The sequence below is a fragment of the Phalangium opilio genome, unplaced genomic scaffold, assembly GCF_054372755.1.
Source record: "Phalangium opilio isolate 3A_F unplaced genomic scaffold, DU_Popi_V2 ptg000070l_1, whole genome shotgun sequence".
NCBI lineage: Eukaryota > Metazoa > Arthropoda > Arachnida > Opiliones > Phalangiidae > Phalangium > Phalangium opilio.
Window position 1 is genome coordinate 9,532,958 of NW_028324182.1, and position 13,284 is coordinate 9,546,241.

Genomic DNA, 13,284 nt, shown 5'->3' on the forward strand with positions numbered 1-13,284 from the left:
TTTTAGAATATAATAATAGATGGACAATTTTCATCATCGACCGAGAATAGTCTGGAGAGGTTGGGTCCGGTCTAGCGATCTGAATTTAGGAGCGCAATTGATTTAACCCAGAGTATATATATATATGCATTCGGATTCCATCTTCTCGGGATCAGAGATGGACTGAGAGAAAATTCAATCTTTGGTCTTCGCCTAAGAGAGTTGGAGGTGGTTCGTGCCTTTACCCATGGGAGTTAGGGACTTGAAAATGATTCCCCGCATACATTTTCGTGCCCGTCGCGAAGCCACGCTGATCAGGTCGGACTATAAACTAAGAAGGGACGATTCGATAGTCATCTCCATGAGTGAATGTGAATATATATTCCCATCATGCAATTTTAATATCCGCCATGCATCTAAATTTGACAGGAAGTTGGCATATATCCGTGTCCATGTAAAGGATCCTCTAACATAAATAGTGGTTAGACGTTCTAGTGAATAGTACGGTTTAAACCCATTTGATGCAATGCAACATTTTGAATTTTGGCTGTAAACTATTTGAATTTGTGATTTTGCTTCAGCAGAATTTCAGATAGATAGTAGAATTCAAATTTCCGTATGGTTTGGTAGTAACAGGAACCAGCTTCTGGTTATGTTGATAATTCTCTGAAATTTGATTTGGTATATCCGCTTCAAAAATGTCTCGATAATTAATTGTTTTTAAATTAAATATTTAGTCGAGTAATTGTGAATTTTCCTTAAAAAATCTCTGAAATAATTCATTTCCGGTTCGTTCTAATTTAAAATTCGAAGAAGTTGCACTTATCCGCGTTGTGTCAGACGAAGTGAAATTTAGTTATTAATCCGCGAATGCCCTATTTAAGAATTCATTATGATTGAGACGTATTCCTTAGTGGTCAAAATTATTGATGGTACGAAACTTTTGACTTGTTGCAAAACCACGCGTTAAATGAACCATAGTTCTCTGTACCACCGCTATTGCGTACTTGGATCATCGTCATGAATGAGGAAATAGTAATACTTTTTCTTACACCCGTCGAGGCTTAGGGTTTCGTAAATGCTCCGAAGTGGTTTGGGTATTTTTTTTTTATCCTCTCTTCTTTACTTTTACTTTTCTTACTTCTTAAGATTGGTGCTCCCGTGGTACAGCGGGAGGGGGGAGGGAAGGGCTTGGGCTCTCGTTTTTGGTGATGGATGAAAGTGACCATCCCTCGAGACTAAGGAGATGAATTATTTCGTAAAACCCTTCTTAGTAGAATATAGAGGAGTTATACCGGAGCAAGAACTGGGTGAACCCGGTCCCTTACCGATGGAATACGGCAGCCAGCTTCGTTTTTTTTCCTTCTTCCTTAACATTCTTTCTTACTAGCTCGGTTGGTTCGTTTTCGGTTTTGTTTTTTTTATCGTATTGCCACAGATGAGTTTATAAAATTATATTATGAATATTCCCGCTATGGATTAGTATGGTAATCAATGCGTTCAAATCGCCAACTGTTGTGAGAGAGTTTAGTTTACTTCGAAAACCCTAAATGAAATTATATGGGATTTAATATATTATACGAGTAGGTTTGCAGACTCTGAGTGGTTGTTAGGTATATTTTTGGGATATTTGAAGGTATTCTTATATTTCTCACAGTATAAGAATTGGGGGCAAATGTAGGCCTTTATATTTTACGCCTTTGGTAATAATAAACATCGATTTGTTCGCTGGCACTCATTTATCAAAAGAAAACTTGGAGAATTCCTTACTAATTAAAACGAAACTCTAGGGAGAAACGTTGCGTTTCTCCCATTGCGAACGCTTTTCTTCTCCCATTCTCTCTTTCTCTCTCAGCGTAGGGCTAAAAATATTCCCTCTTCGCTCTTTAGCATTAATAAATTAATTCGAAGCAACATTATGAATCTTACAATAACCCAGTTGAAGTTTTTAACTAGTTATTTTTATAACTTCCGTTTAATAAACTTCTGATATTACTAATGAAAATTATTTTGTTTTTACCGCGTATTTCATTTCGGTATGGAATTTTCTCTCGATAAATATCCAAGGAGTATAATTATAAAAGGGAAAAGGGAATGCGTTTGTTTTAGAAGTTTTGTTTTGTTGAATTGAGTTTATATTACCATTTCAAACCATACATGCGCACTTGACAAAATTCGTGACATTTAATGCGAAAGGAGACATAATATTAAATGAGAAAAGTAGTTTTTTAAGTGTTGGGGGAACGGCCTTATGTATGAATAATAATTAATATATTATTTTACATTAGTATATTACATAGATTTTATTTATTTTGTTTATTATCTTATCTTATCTTTATTAAAATGTTTGAAATTATGCAGACGAAAGATTAAAAATTATGTTTTTTAAATGTCATAAATGCGAAACATGACAAGCAGGAAGTCTTTATCTCTATTGAATCATTTATTTCCGAGTTATTAATAATAAATTACTAAGTATAAATTATTAACTATAAATGAACGATATTGAACAACCAAAAAAGTTTAAAATTCAGAAATCGCCCTTTAATAAATTCCTAATTTAAAAAACATTATTTATCATATTATATGTTTGTATTAATACAAAATCCTTGCTGATTTATGTCATATCTTTAAATAACAATATCCTTGTTTTCCATACTTAATATATTAAGCGTTACTAACAGACGGACAGACAAAGTTCCGTTATAGTTATTATAATTCTCATTTTAAACTTCAGCAAAGGTATTTTCTTTTTTTTTTCTTTTTTTCTTTTTGACTTATGAGTGAAACACGATGGGCTTTTCGACGTTACATATTTTTACCATCTCGAAAGATTTATGAATAGGTTTTTCTCCGAAATGGGCCCACACTCGCACTTCATACGCGGAAAACATTACCGTGGTCATTTTCTAAAGCGCGCGCTTGGATGGATGTTCGAGACGTACCCTAGGTGCTAGAAATAAGAGCAGGGGAAGAAAGAAAAAAAAATAAAAATAAAATTTCTTTTCGTAAAACGTTTTTGGGACCCGTTCGTGGTTGGTCGCTAATGCTCGAATGAATACCCGCGCTCCTTTTCTAGTTGAACGGATTCCCTAATCATTCGTGGCTGAGGTTGACGAGTCCCTACGCATTCTTCTAACCATTCTTCGACTTCGGCTTAAGAAATGTTTCTAGGAAATGGCGGGAATTAGGCCTAAGAGAGAGATATAGAGAAACGTTTATTTATTATTCGGGACACAGATGGCGTATTATTCCTTCTAGGTACTAGGCGATTACCGCTGTCTACTTTTGGGGTACGTGCGGGTATCACGAAAGATTATCGTCTAGAGTTACCTCATGACGAAGGTGGTTGGTTGGGATGTATGTCTCTAATATGTACATCTGGAATGATATTTTAAAAGACTTGTTTTAAAACCTTTTCACTGAAATCCCGAAAACAGCTTGAGACAGTGACTTGTTCTAACAGAACCATTCCTTTGAAATTTACATGATCACTAGCTCGTCTTTCTAACTTGGAAACTTGGAACTTTTGGAAGAACGGGATATGAAGCCGTTGCTAAAAAATCTCAGTATATCAAAGAGGGTAGGCTTTAAATAGGTCAGATTTCTGTAGAAGTGTACCAAGTTTTCCGCTTCGTTACTTTAAGAGAAGATAGCTTTAGATTTAGACTTTAGAGCCGCCGAGTGTTAGCAACTAATTCCAGTATTTGATACGATTAAAGGGGTTTGAAATGGCGGCGAATTGTTCAGGGATTTTAACGAAGGAGGAAAAGCTCCTCCCTCCCCCAGCCCTCGTGTTGAGTGTTGACTCTGAATAAATTCAAGCTCGTTTACGCTCTCGCGCGAACAAATTTGTAATTTTAAGCGGCTTCTCTTTCCCGTTTAACTTATCCCCTCTTTCTTGGATGCATCTCAATAATAATTTGCAACGCGTACGACGCTACGGTTTCTTGAACTTCAACGAGGATTTACAGTTATTATATCACTGTACATTTAATCTGAAAATATAATTTGAAATAGAATGACTGAGTGCAGGCCGAATGAGGTTATAGGGGTAAGAATTAAACTACAAAGGCCTTATTGTTAGTAATCATAATAATGATTTCGAAGAGAATTTCACATATATTTTTTATTAATAAAGGCTACGTGCATTTTGGAAAACTTACGAAGTTTTCTTTTCCAAATTCTTTCAGGTTATCACATTTATCCAACTTCAAGATGAGGATAATTTATGTCATAGATTTAAATAAGGTTGAGTTGAGAATGTGTAGAGTAATTTTGAAAGTGTCCTATTCGAAAAGTTAATAAATTAGTTGGCCTATTGTTAGTAATATTACGCTCGTTCTATTTACTCTTTGTTTAGTTTTAAAAATTTAAATAATGCGTTCTCAGAATTATAGAAATAGAAGCTAGATCTTGGTACTCTTAATTTATACGAAATTGGTACTTAGTTAGTGGAATAACTTTCGGTTTAATTATACAAGGTTTTGTTTATGCCGTCGAAAGGATTTAATTAGTAACATTAATTATGTACGGTGATGTGGTAACGAAATTAATTTAAAATGAGGCCAAAATATTTCAGTCTAAGATGTAGCAAGGATATCGAGGTATGGAAAAATACGGAGGCCCCATATTTTTCCATACAAGATGTTTATTCAATCTCTTCCTCGCCCGGGTTTTACCACTGACGTAGGTGGCCGATTTCGACGGTTACCGGGCACGGGTTGGGGAAGGGAGAGTCAGTTCGGTTGAGGACGTTGTAAAGGTAACATAAGAAGAGAATAAAGAACTTTGTGATTTCAACTTTGCCTTATTTCTTGTTATAATCTAACCTAGTCGTGATTAATTTAGTTGTGATCGAACTTAGTATCATAATCACTAAACCTCGTCACACTAATTTGGTGGAGGCGCGGGGCAAATTTAATTAAGTCCCTTGTAAAGTATATAACCTGAAGTAACAGTTATCGAACCCATCACGACTCATCGAAGCTCGGGACTGCGGGACCAGCGCGATATTTACAACGTTCCTCACGACTCATCGAAGCTCGGGACTGCGGGACCAGAGCTATACGAAGCAAGGAGACCGGGAAGACTGCGGGATTCTCCGGACGAATTTTTTCTCCGTTGCCGAACTCCATTAACGTGAAGGTGATCGAATTTGGGACTGCGGGACCATAGGAAAGCAAATCACCTTTAAATTAAGTTTGCATGGGACTGCGGGACCATCCAAACGGAAAACAATATCTACAAGTTCGGGACTGCGGGACCGGACGTAAATCAATCACCCTTAGTTTAAGTTTGCATGGGACTGCGGGACCATCCAAACAAAAACCATATCTACAAGTTCGGGACTGCGGGACCGGACGTTGAAAATCTCCATCCAACGAGGGATCACCTACTGGAACCTAGTTTGGGACTGCGGGACCAGACGAAAAGGACTCTCCATCCAACGAGGGATCACCTACTGGAACCTAGTTTGGGACTGCGGGACCAGACGAAAAGGACTCTCCATCCAACGAGGGATCGACTACAACAGGGAGGGAGCATCTACTTCCAAGTGTTGAACATTTGATAAACTTTATCTATTAGTTAAGAGTTTGAACATTTAAGAGATTTTGAAAATAACATTGCGCGAATTGTATTAAGACATTTGGATTTTACCCTTCAACAATCTGTGAGTACTCCCAAATCCTTTATACGCTAAAATTATATGTAGAAAAATGGGCATAAATAGGCGAAGTACGAAAGGGGACCAGGTTCTCGAGCCTGACCCCGAGTTGCCGCGAGACCCGGGAACTAGCGTAATCAGCGACCCTATGGCAATGATGGTCCAAATGTTTAAAACAATGTTGGAAGACAATAACAAACGACAAGAGTCGGTTATGCGTAGTATGTTAACCGTACAAAGTCAGGCCCAAAACGCTATGATTAAAAATTTAACTGTTCTTGTTAGTGTCGATTGTATGCTCCACTTAAGGTGGGGGGAGTTTGTAGCAAGGATATCGAGGTATGGAAAAATACGGAGGCCCCATATTTTTCCATACAAGATGTTTATTCAATCTCTTCCTCGCCCGGGTTTTACCACTGACGTAGGTGGCCGATTTCGACGGTTACCGGGCACGGGTTGGGGAAGGGAGAGTCAGTTCGGTTGAGGACGTTGTAAAGGTAACATAAGAAGAGAATAAAGAACTTTGTGATTTCAACTTTGCCTTATTTCTTGTTATAATCTAACCTAGTCGTGATTAATTTAGTTGTGATCGAACTTAGTATCATAATCACTAAACCTCGTCACAAAGACTATAAATTGGTAATTTTTTATTAGAACTATATGCGTGATATTTATTTTAATAAAAATAATCTTTAATATATTAATATAAATTAAATTCCAGGGGAAGGGGAATAGATCCAGATTATTAATATTTAATCTTTTATTTCATTAGTGAAGGGTATTATAATCGGATCATATCTATTTTTTAATCTCCCGGATGATGCAATCAGAAGTTTCATATATACCACCTTAGAAGTTTAATAATTTTGCTTCATTTTCAACTTTTAAAAAAGTTAAAAAATGTTTTAGCAAATGTGGGATAGCAATTTGAATGTTTAATAGTCATTGTTTTATTAGATTTACGGTTCAATTTCGCTTCCTTATTGTTCGTCGGTCGCTTTGGAAATTTGCTCTTGAATCATTCAGCGCGAATTTACCTAACCTGGCGAAGTTACATAGAAGAGAAAATTTCCCATGAAAGTCCCGCGAGACTTGGAAGAATCATCAAGACTATCTTTACCCATAGCTTCACACCTCCTCTAACCGTCTGCTTCTCATTCCTCGAATCTAATTTGTAAAGATGTCAAGAGGCGAGGTTCGCAGTGACTTTCCTAACCCTCTTTGCCTCCAATTTCCCTTAATTATTTAACTTGGACGTGGCACCGTATCAGGGTAAGAGACCGCGTATCTTACAGGACAAGTGGAAAACTCCAATGTTCAAATATACCTTTATGATCTCCGACGATTCTGACACTAGTTCTTATTGCCTAAAGAGTTTTTGCGTACGTGAGTTCACCGACGTGTGCCTCGAGCCTCGTGTTATGGAGGAAGAATCGTGCGTCGATTCTAGTCCTGAAGTTAATGTAGGTTCTCTGATCTGCCTCGTTTAGTTGTAGGTACGTATTCGCTAAGTTATAAAGCCCTTGCCTTATTTGGCGGGAACTGTTCCGCGCGACAACAGTCTGGAACTGATTTATCGTTGTTAGCCGTGAAGTTACACGACGTGGCGGTCTGTTTTCTGGGGCGTTAAAGCGCTTTTCCCGCGTTACACCGTGGTCCGGTATGGTACCGGTGGCTTCTTTTCCTCGGGCCCTTACCTCTCTTGGGCGCATTCTCGATCTCTGGTCCAGCACGCGTTATTACGGACCTTCATTTGATTTATAGAGCATCTCGATGGTATAGCCTGACCAGCTTCATATACACCAAAATCGTAGATAATGTACACACCGACCGGGATTGGTTTCTTGCTATTATAAAGGTGAGACGACCCACGGCGTTGTCGTATCCTGGGTACGAAATGAAGCTTATTCATTCGGGTTAAAACCTATTGCCCCTGAGGGGATGAATAATTCTTAAGCCTAATTCGCTTTGATTAAATTTGAATTTTAATCAAAATTTCTATTTAGAAATGCTTTAAAACCACGGAAATTGTTAAGGGAAGCCATATATTTATTAGAGCAGGTTTTAGACGATCCCAGTTTGTCCTAATTCTTATCATCGCTTTTAATTCCTATTACTTTGCATTATATTGGGATTATTTGATGGAATCCGTTCTTGTTAACCTAAAACTTATGGCCCTATCGTTCAATTGGTTCTGGATCATCGAGGGGTTTGACACTTATAATATATCTCATTCCAAGTATAGCTATAATAGAGCATTTTGGCTAAATTACATTATGAAGTTAAGGATGTTTTTAAATGATTTATTGAAAAATGCACTAATCAATTGACTATATAATTAAATTTTGAAAGAAATGTGTTTCAAATAGAGTTACACATTTTACCTTAATTATACCATACATATTGATTTGAAATTATACTTAGGGAAATAGTAAACTTGCCTTCGTCTCACAAGCCAATTACACTCGTGTAAGAGATTGTAAGTGTTAAACCTCTCTCCTGCGTCTATTGTGCAAGGTATCGCCTCTAACGAGTGGATGCTTGTTAAGCAATGAGAGGAGCTATACACTTTCCCGAACTGTATTCAAAGTGTATAGTGAATGAGCTAAGCCATGTAACTATTGGGGAATAGCGCATGTATGGCTCCGGGGTCATATGCTAGATAGCTATCGGAACGATTGGAAACTCCTTCCTTCACCTTCATCCTCATCCTCATTTCCCTTTAATGTTTGCGAGCCAAGGCCCCTTTCGAGCACCCAATTATCCACCTTAACCGGAATGCGACGCCGATAAGCCTGTATTATATCTAATCCCGCTTACTCTCGATCGTAAAGGGCATAAGGTCATTTTAAACATCCCGGAAGTTGCACTAGATACATTGAAGGAAGGTTTCCTTCCATATCCTGCGTATGGCGGTTTTGATCAAGACATATCGAATCGGAAACATCTCTGTGAAACTTATTGTGTTCTGCTAATTTCTATTAACAATTAATTATCCACACTAATTTTTAAACCATATTATGTACTTTCGATAACTTATTGGAGCTTATAATTAATTCACTTATGTCCATGCACTTATACGTTTCGGCTTCGCTCGTAGAATACCATATAGAATACCGAGACGGTTATAATTAAGGTCTAAATACAGTCATGTTATGTATAGGCGTTCATCGAAGTGTATGTGTCTCTCCTTTAGATGTATACGGTACCGATATGGAAAAGCCCGAACGAATTAAGAGTTAAAACTATAAATATATGAGGGGCAGATTCACACTGAAATTCAGATTACTTAATAATATAGTAATATATTTGCGAATAACAATGAGAAACGATCTTTTCTGAAAAAAAGTACATGGGAATTCAGTGTAGGCGCCAGAGGTCGGTACGTGAAAACGCCGCAAGTTCATTTTCTTTATCGCTAAGCCTAAATTGAAACTGTTTCAATTTAGTCGTCGCTTAACACGCAGGCTCGTCGTATCTTGTTGAAAAATCCAGCATTAATCGCTTTGACGAAACCTGTAGTTTTAGGATGTATTATAAGCCTTTGCTTTTTCGCGTGAAACCCTAATTAACGATAATCACGACATGAATCCTAATGGACCACTCCTAAATGTACCGTCTACAATTCCGCCCCCCTCCCCGGAAGTTGGAGCATTAGCCTGGACCTTTTGTAGGTGTTCTATTTTCCTAAATAGTCATACTCTTGAGAGAGCCGGACAGTCCGGACTACTCATTTTAGAAAAAAAGAGGAATATGGTCACGTGCATTTAAGATTTATTTCGTGCGATCATCAGTTGAACACGGCCAACTTAAATCATCTAATCGCGATGAAAAGATGATACAGGTTGGCCGTGGTTGAACGAAACGTGATTTATATTACCAAGGTAAAGTAGGCCTAGTTTTTAGTGAGTTAAAAAATTGAAATATTCCTCATCTTAATCTCATGCGTGACATTTTAATTTGAAGCCCAGTTATATAAATTCGGAGAAAATTAATTTATACCTCTTCTGTCAAGGGGTGGTTAATAACGCGGAGTTATTAAATATTAATAATATTAATAAAGTGCACACTAGAAGAAACTTTTACCCATTTTAAATCATATTTGCATATATGGAGAGTTAATTCAGTTGAAAGTCCGGTCCTTTAGGTTGTTGAAAGCCAGGCCGCCGGTTGACCCTTTAAGCTAGAAAGCGCGGTTCATAGGTAAAATCCTTACGATTTAATTCTAGGCACGTTTCAATGCGAAATATAACTGTAACACCATGTTAATTATTCAGGGTTGAAGTCGTTCTATATTTAAATTGCCTTTTGGCTTCCCTCAACTATTGGCCACGTACGTTTCCCTAATTCCTTTTAGCAGCCATTTCTGCCGTTTGTTAGCTCTTCAATTTTAATATCGCTTAAAGGGGGGTAGGAAAATGTAATTTCTCTGTTCATTTCCCGGGAGAGAATTAATTTTTTATACAATCGCTCAAAAGGCTTAGAGTCGTAATCGTATTTGTTGGTCAATATTAATATACGCGCAAGGGGATGACCCAAATAGCTTTTTCCGCCTATGTCACTGTCGTACGAGTGAAAGACAAATCAGAAAACAAGGTAGAAATACGTTACAATCTGACTTCTTGTTGAGTGCGAGCTTTTGGAAAGTTACACGATGATCCCCAATCGTTTTATTCGTTGTGATGTTCATTAGAAGTTTAAAGCCCTAATTTTTATACTGTTTATTTTCCTCTATAGGCCTTGGTCAATAGAAGCTTTTTTGGCTTGGGAACCATTTAATCAAAGCCCGGTTGAATCCTTATCTATTGTAAAATGGCCCTGGGGACCGTGTTTCGAAAACGGCTTTTGGGGTCGAGGGAACCCTCGATAGACTTTATAAAGTCGTCCCTTAAGAAATTTCAGCCGTGTTAAAGAGGGACCCCCAAAAGATAAGCTCGCTTGAGGAACGCCCGATTGGATTTATCTAACCTAGATCTATCGTTTCCATTCGAGCGGCTTCCCGCATCATCTTTTATCGGATATCTCTTGGGGCTCTGATTGTGTAGTGAAGGTAGACCTACAGTACGTGTAAGCTGACTTTGGCGTATTAAAATTCCTTCTACCGGCAACGGGAATTAGAGAAATAGGTCCTTTCCGAGTTCGAGTACATCAGGTTTATAAACTTAGATGCGAAACATTATTCTTCCACTGTAGAGTCAGAATTAGGTGAGAACTTCTCAGGTTGCAGTTATAGGCCTTAACAGGAAGGAGAGAGCATGAGTCTAGGGATTAGGCAACCTGCTCGATAGAGTGCTTGTCAAATTAGATTATTGATAATTGAAACTGTAAAATCGATCCAATAGTTTGTTTTGATATTTAAATACGAAATTTTTCCCAAAACGGAATATAAAATGGGCACAACTGGTTTTATGTTCTGCTTAAAAAAAGCTTCAGTTCAAAATTTATTTATAAAAAAAAATAAAAAATGAACAAAACATCTCCAGGGTATAGGTTCATTTCTCCTAGCTCTAGTTAAAATTTAGACAAATGAACCTGGAGATTGTTTGATAGCTTATTACGTTTGCATTTGAATTGCGTTAACACTCAGCTTATGATAGTATTATTTAGGGCATCGTTAATATAAATTGTGCGAGACATACACGTTATATATATTTAAAAGCCTTGGCTATTTTAGATTCATCAGCGTCGTTGCACGAATGATAAATTTTCCAGAGAAACACGATTGACAAGCCCCTTTTAACGACGTAACGTCCAAACTTAAAGTGGATTATATCGATCAAATGCTGTCGTAACTTTATGAACGACATTCTTAATACTTTCTTAAAAATTAATGAATATCGAATTTTACGTGAATTGTTATTTATTGACAGAAGTAACTTGACAACGAGGAATCGAGGTTTCGCGATTACTTTGCCCGTTTAAGTCCTGTCCTTATTCCGGAAATAGACGTTATTGGCCTCTAATTCTTGCTACGTTCAATTTCCTAACAGCGTATCGCGAACAACCTTAGTTAAATTATATTTTTATCCGTATTCTACACTCCTTAGTTAGTCCTCCTTGAGTTTACTCTGCTTTATGACGTGTCTATTTAACCATAAAACCATTTTATTTTATAAATAGAATGACACTAGAACCAACCTTGAAGGAGTAAATTTTCAAATATAAAACCTCTCTTTTTTTCCTCTGAAAACTATACGTTTTTTAAGGGTTTAAGGTGCTATAGTTGGAAAAATATTCTACTCCTGTCGATGTATGTTACGCGCGGTTTGACAAGCGAAAGAGAAGTGTTTACTTTCTTTAAGGGGAAATGATAGATCGCCTTTGTAGCTTTGTTGGTCGCCAACAAACGCTCTTTGGGAAAGTCGCGAACTCGATCCTCTGGATGGTTGCAGCACCACCGTACTCGTTTGCAAAGAGAGAAAAGGCGGGAAAGGAAAGAAACCAAGAGCTTTCCCTCTCTCTGGTGGTAAGACTTTTCACATTTTCCAAGCAAGCCGAGCGGGTGAAGAAAGGATCAGAGGAAAATGGAGTTAAGAGACACGAAGAAAAAAGAAAAGTCGTCGCACGAACACCTTGTTTAATATCTAGACCCTAGAGGGTTCCCGGAGCTGCAAAAGTTTTTATTTTTATTTTTTTTTTTTTTTTAGTTTTTCACTTTCCACACCCTTCTGGATTGACTATGTGAGAAAGACGACGACGGTTGGTTTCTGTAGTAACTATTTAATGTTTCAGTTGGACAATTGAGGGACATCGAAAGTATAGAGTACAGCGTCTTTGGGTAAAAGACACCAATTCAAGTTAAAAGTTAAACGCTAATGCGCAGCTCAAGCGATTTCAAATGATAGACATGACGTCAGAAAGTGTAACTGAAAACCAATTACTTTCAATTAATTAATGAGTTGATTGCGGGTTATGTCTTTATGGGTTCGGTTCCCCTTTTTAGCAATGTAAGGTATCTTAGATATGCCCTTCTCTATTTTGAATAAGACTATATTCGTGTCCTGCTGGATGTCTTATTTGTCTTTTAAAGAAGCTAGGTTTCTAACCTTCACTTTAAATGGCTTCTAGAGCCAGGGCTTTATAGCTTAGATTTCTATATTTCATTTTTTTCCTGAGATCCTTACAGACCCTCGAGAGAGAAAGAGAATTTTGATTCTAATACCGCGGCGAGAAGATTTCATCTGTTTCTTTCGAAAATAAAGCTGTTTTTTTTGTCTCTCTATCATGTCAGTTCGAATTTCAAGTAGAGATTGTCCGTCTTCTTGACTTTTACTTTTGACTTCATCACTTATGAGCCTAATTAAACTTAATGAGGTAATATTAATAATAAACATATTAAGACCGTAAAAATTAAGGGTAATTGGAAATTCGATGCTGCGTGTAAACACACAAGTTTTGCAAGCTTAAATTTAAGAATATTTACAGTCACGCGATTTTCTCGTTTCGGGTATTTAATTCAAAATCGATGTTGCGTTAAAAGTTTTGTTTTGAATATATTTTTTAATACAGCATATGTTTTTTTAATAATATTAAGAGCTTGTTATTTGAAGTGGAAACTTTATGGCAGAAATACATTTTTGGTATTGCCTCTTAAAACACAGGTTTATATGAAATCATAAAGGGTTTGGTTTGAAAAA

At 37.2% G+C, this 13,284-nt stretch overlaps 1 protein-coding gene and 1 long non-coding RNA gene across 2 annotated transcripts in view; both read left to right on the forward strand.

Annotated features, from left to right (window-relative positions):
• Window positions 1–13,284, forward strand: part of LOC149661441 (uncharacterized) — a 237,789-nt gene that overhangs the window by 112,928 nt on the left and 111,577 nt on the right. The window lies entirely within an intron of this gene.
• On the forward strand, window positions 4,577–6,182 carry LOC149661444 (uncharacterized). The gene is made up of 2 exons (XR_016368914.1): window positions 4,577–5,653; window positions 5,714–6,182. It is a non-coding gene; the product is annotated as an uncharacterized LOC149661444 (long non-coding RNA).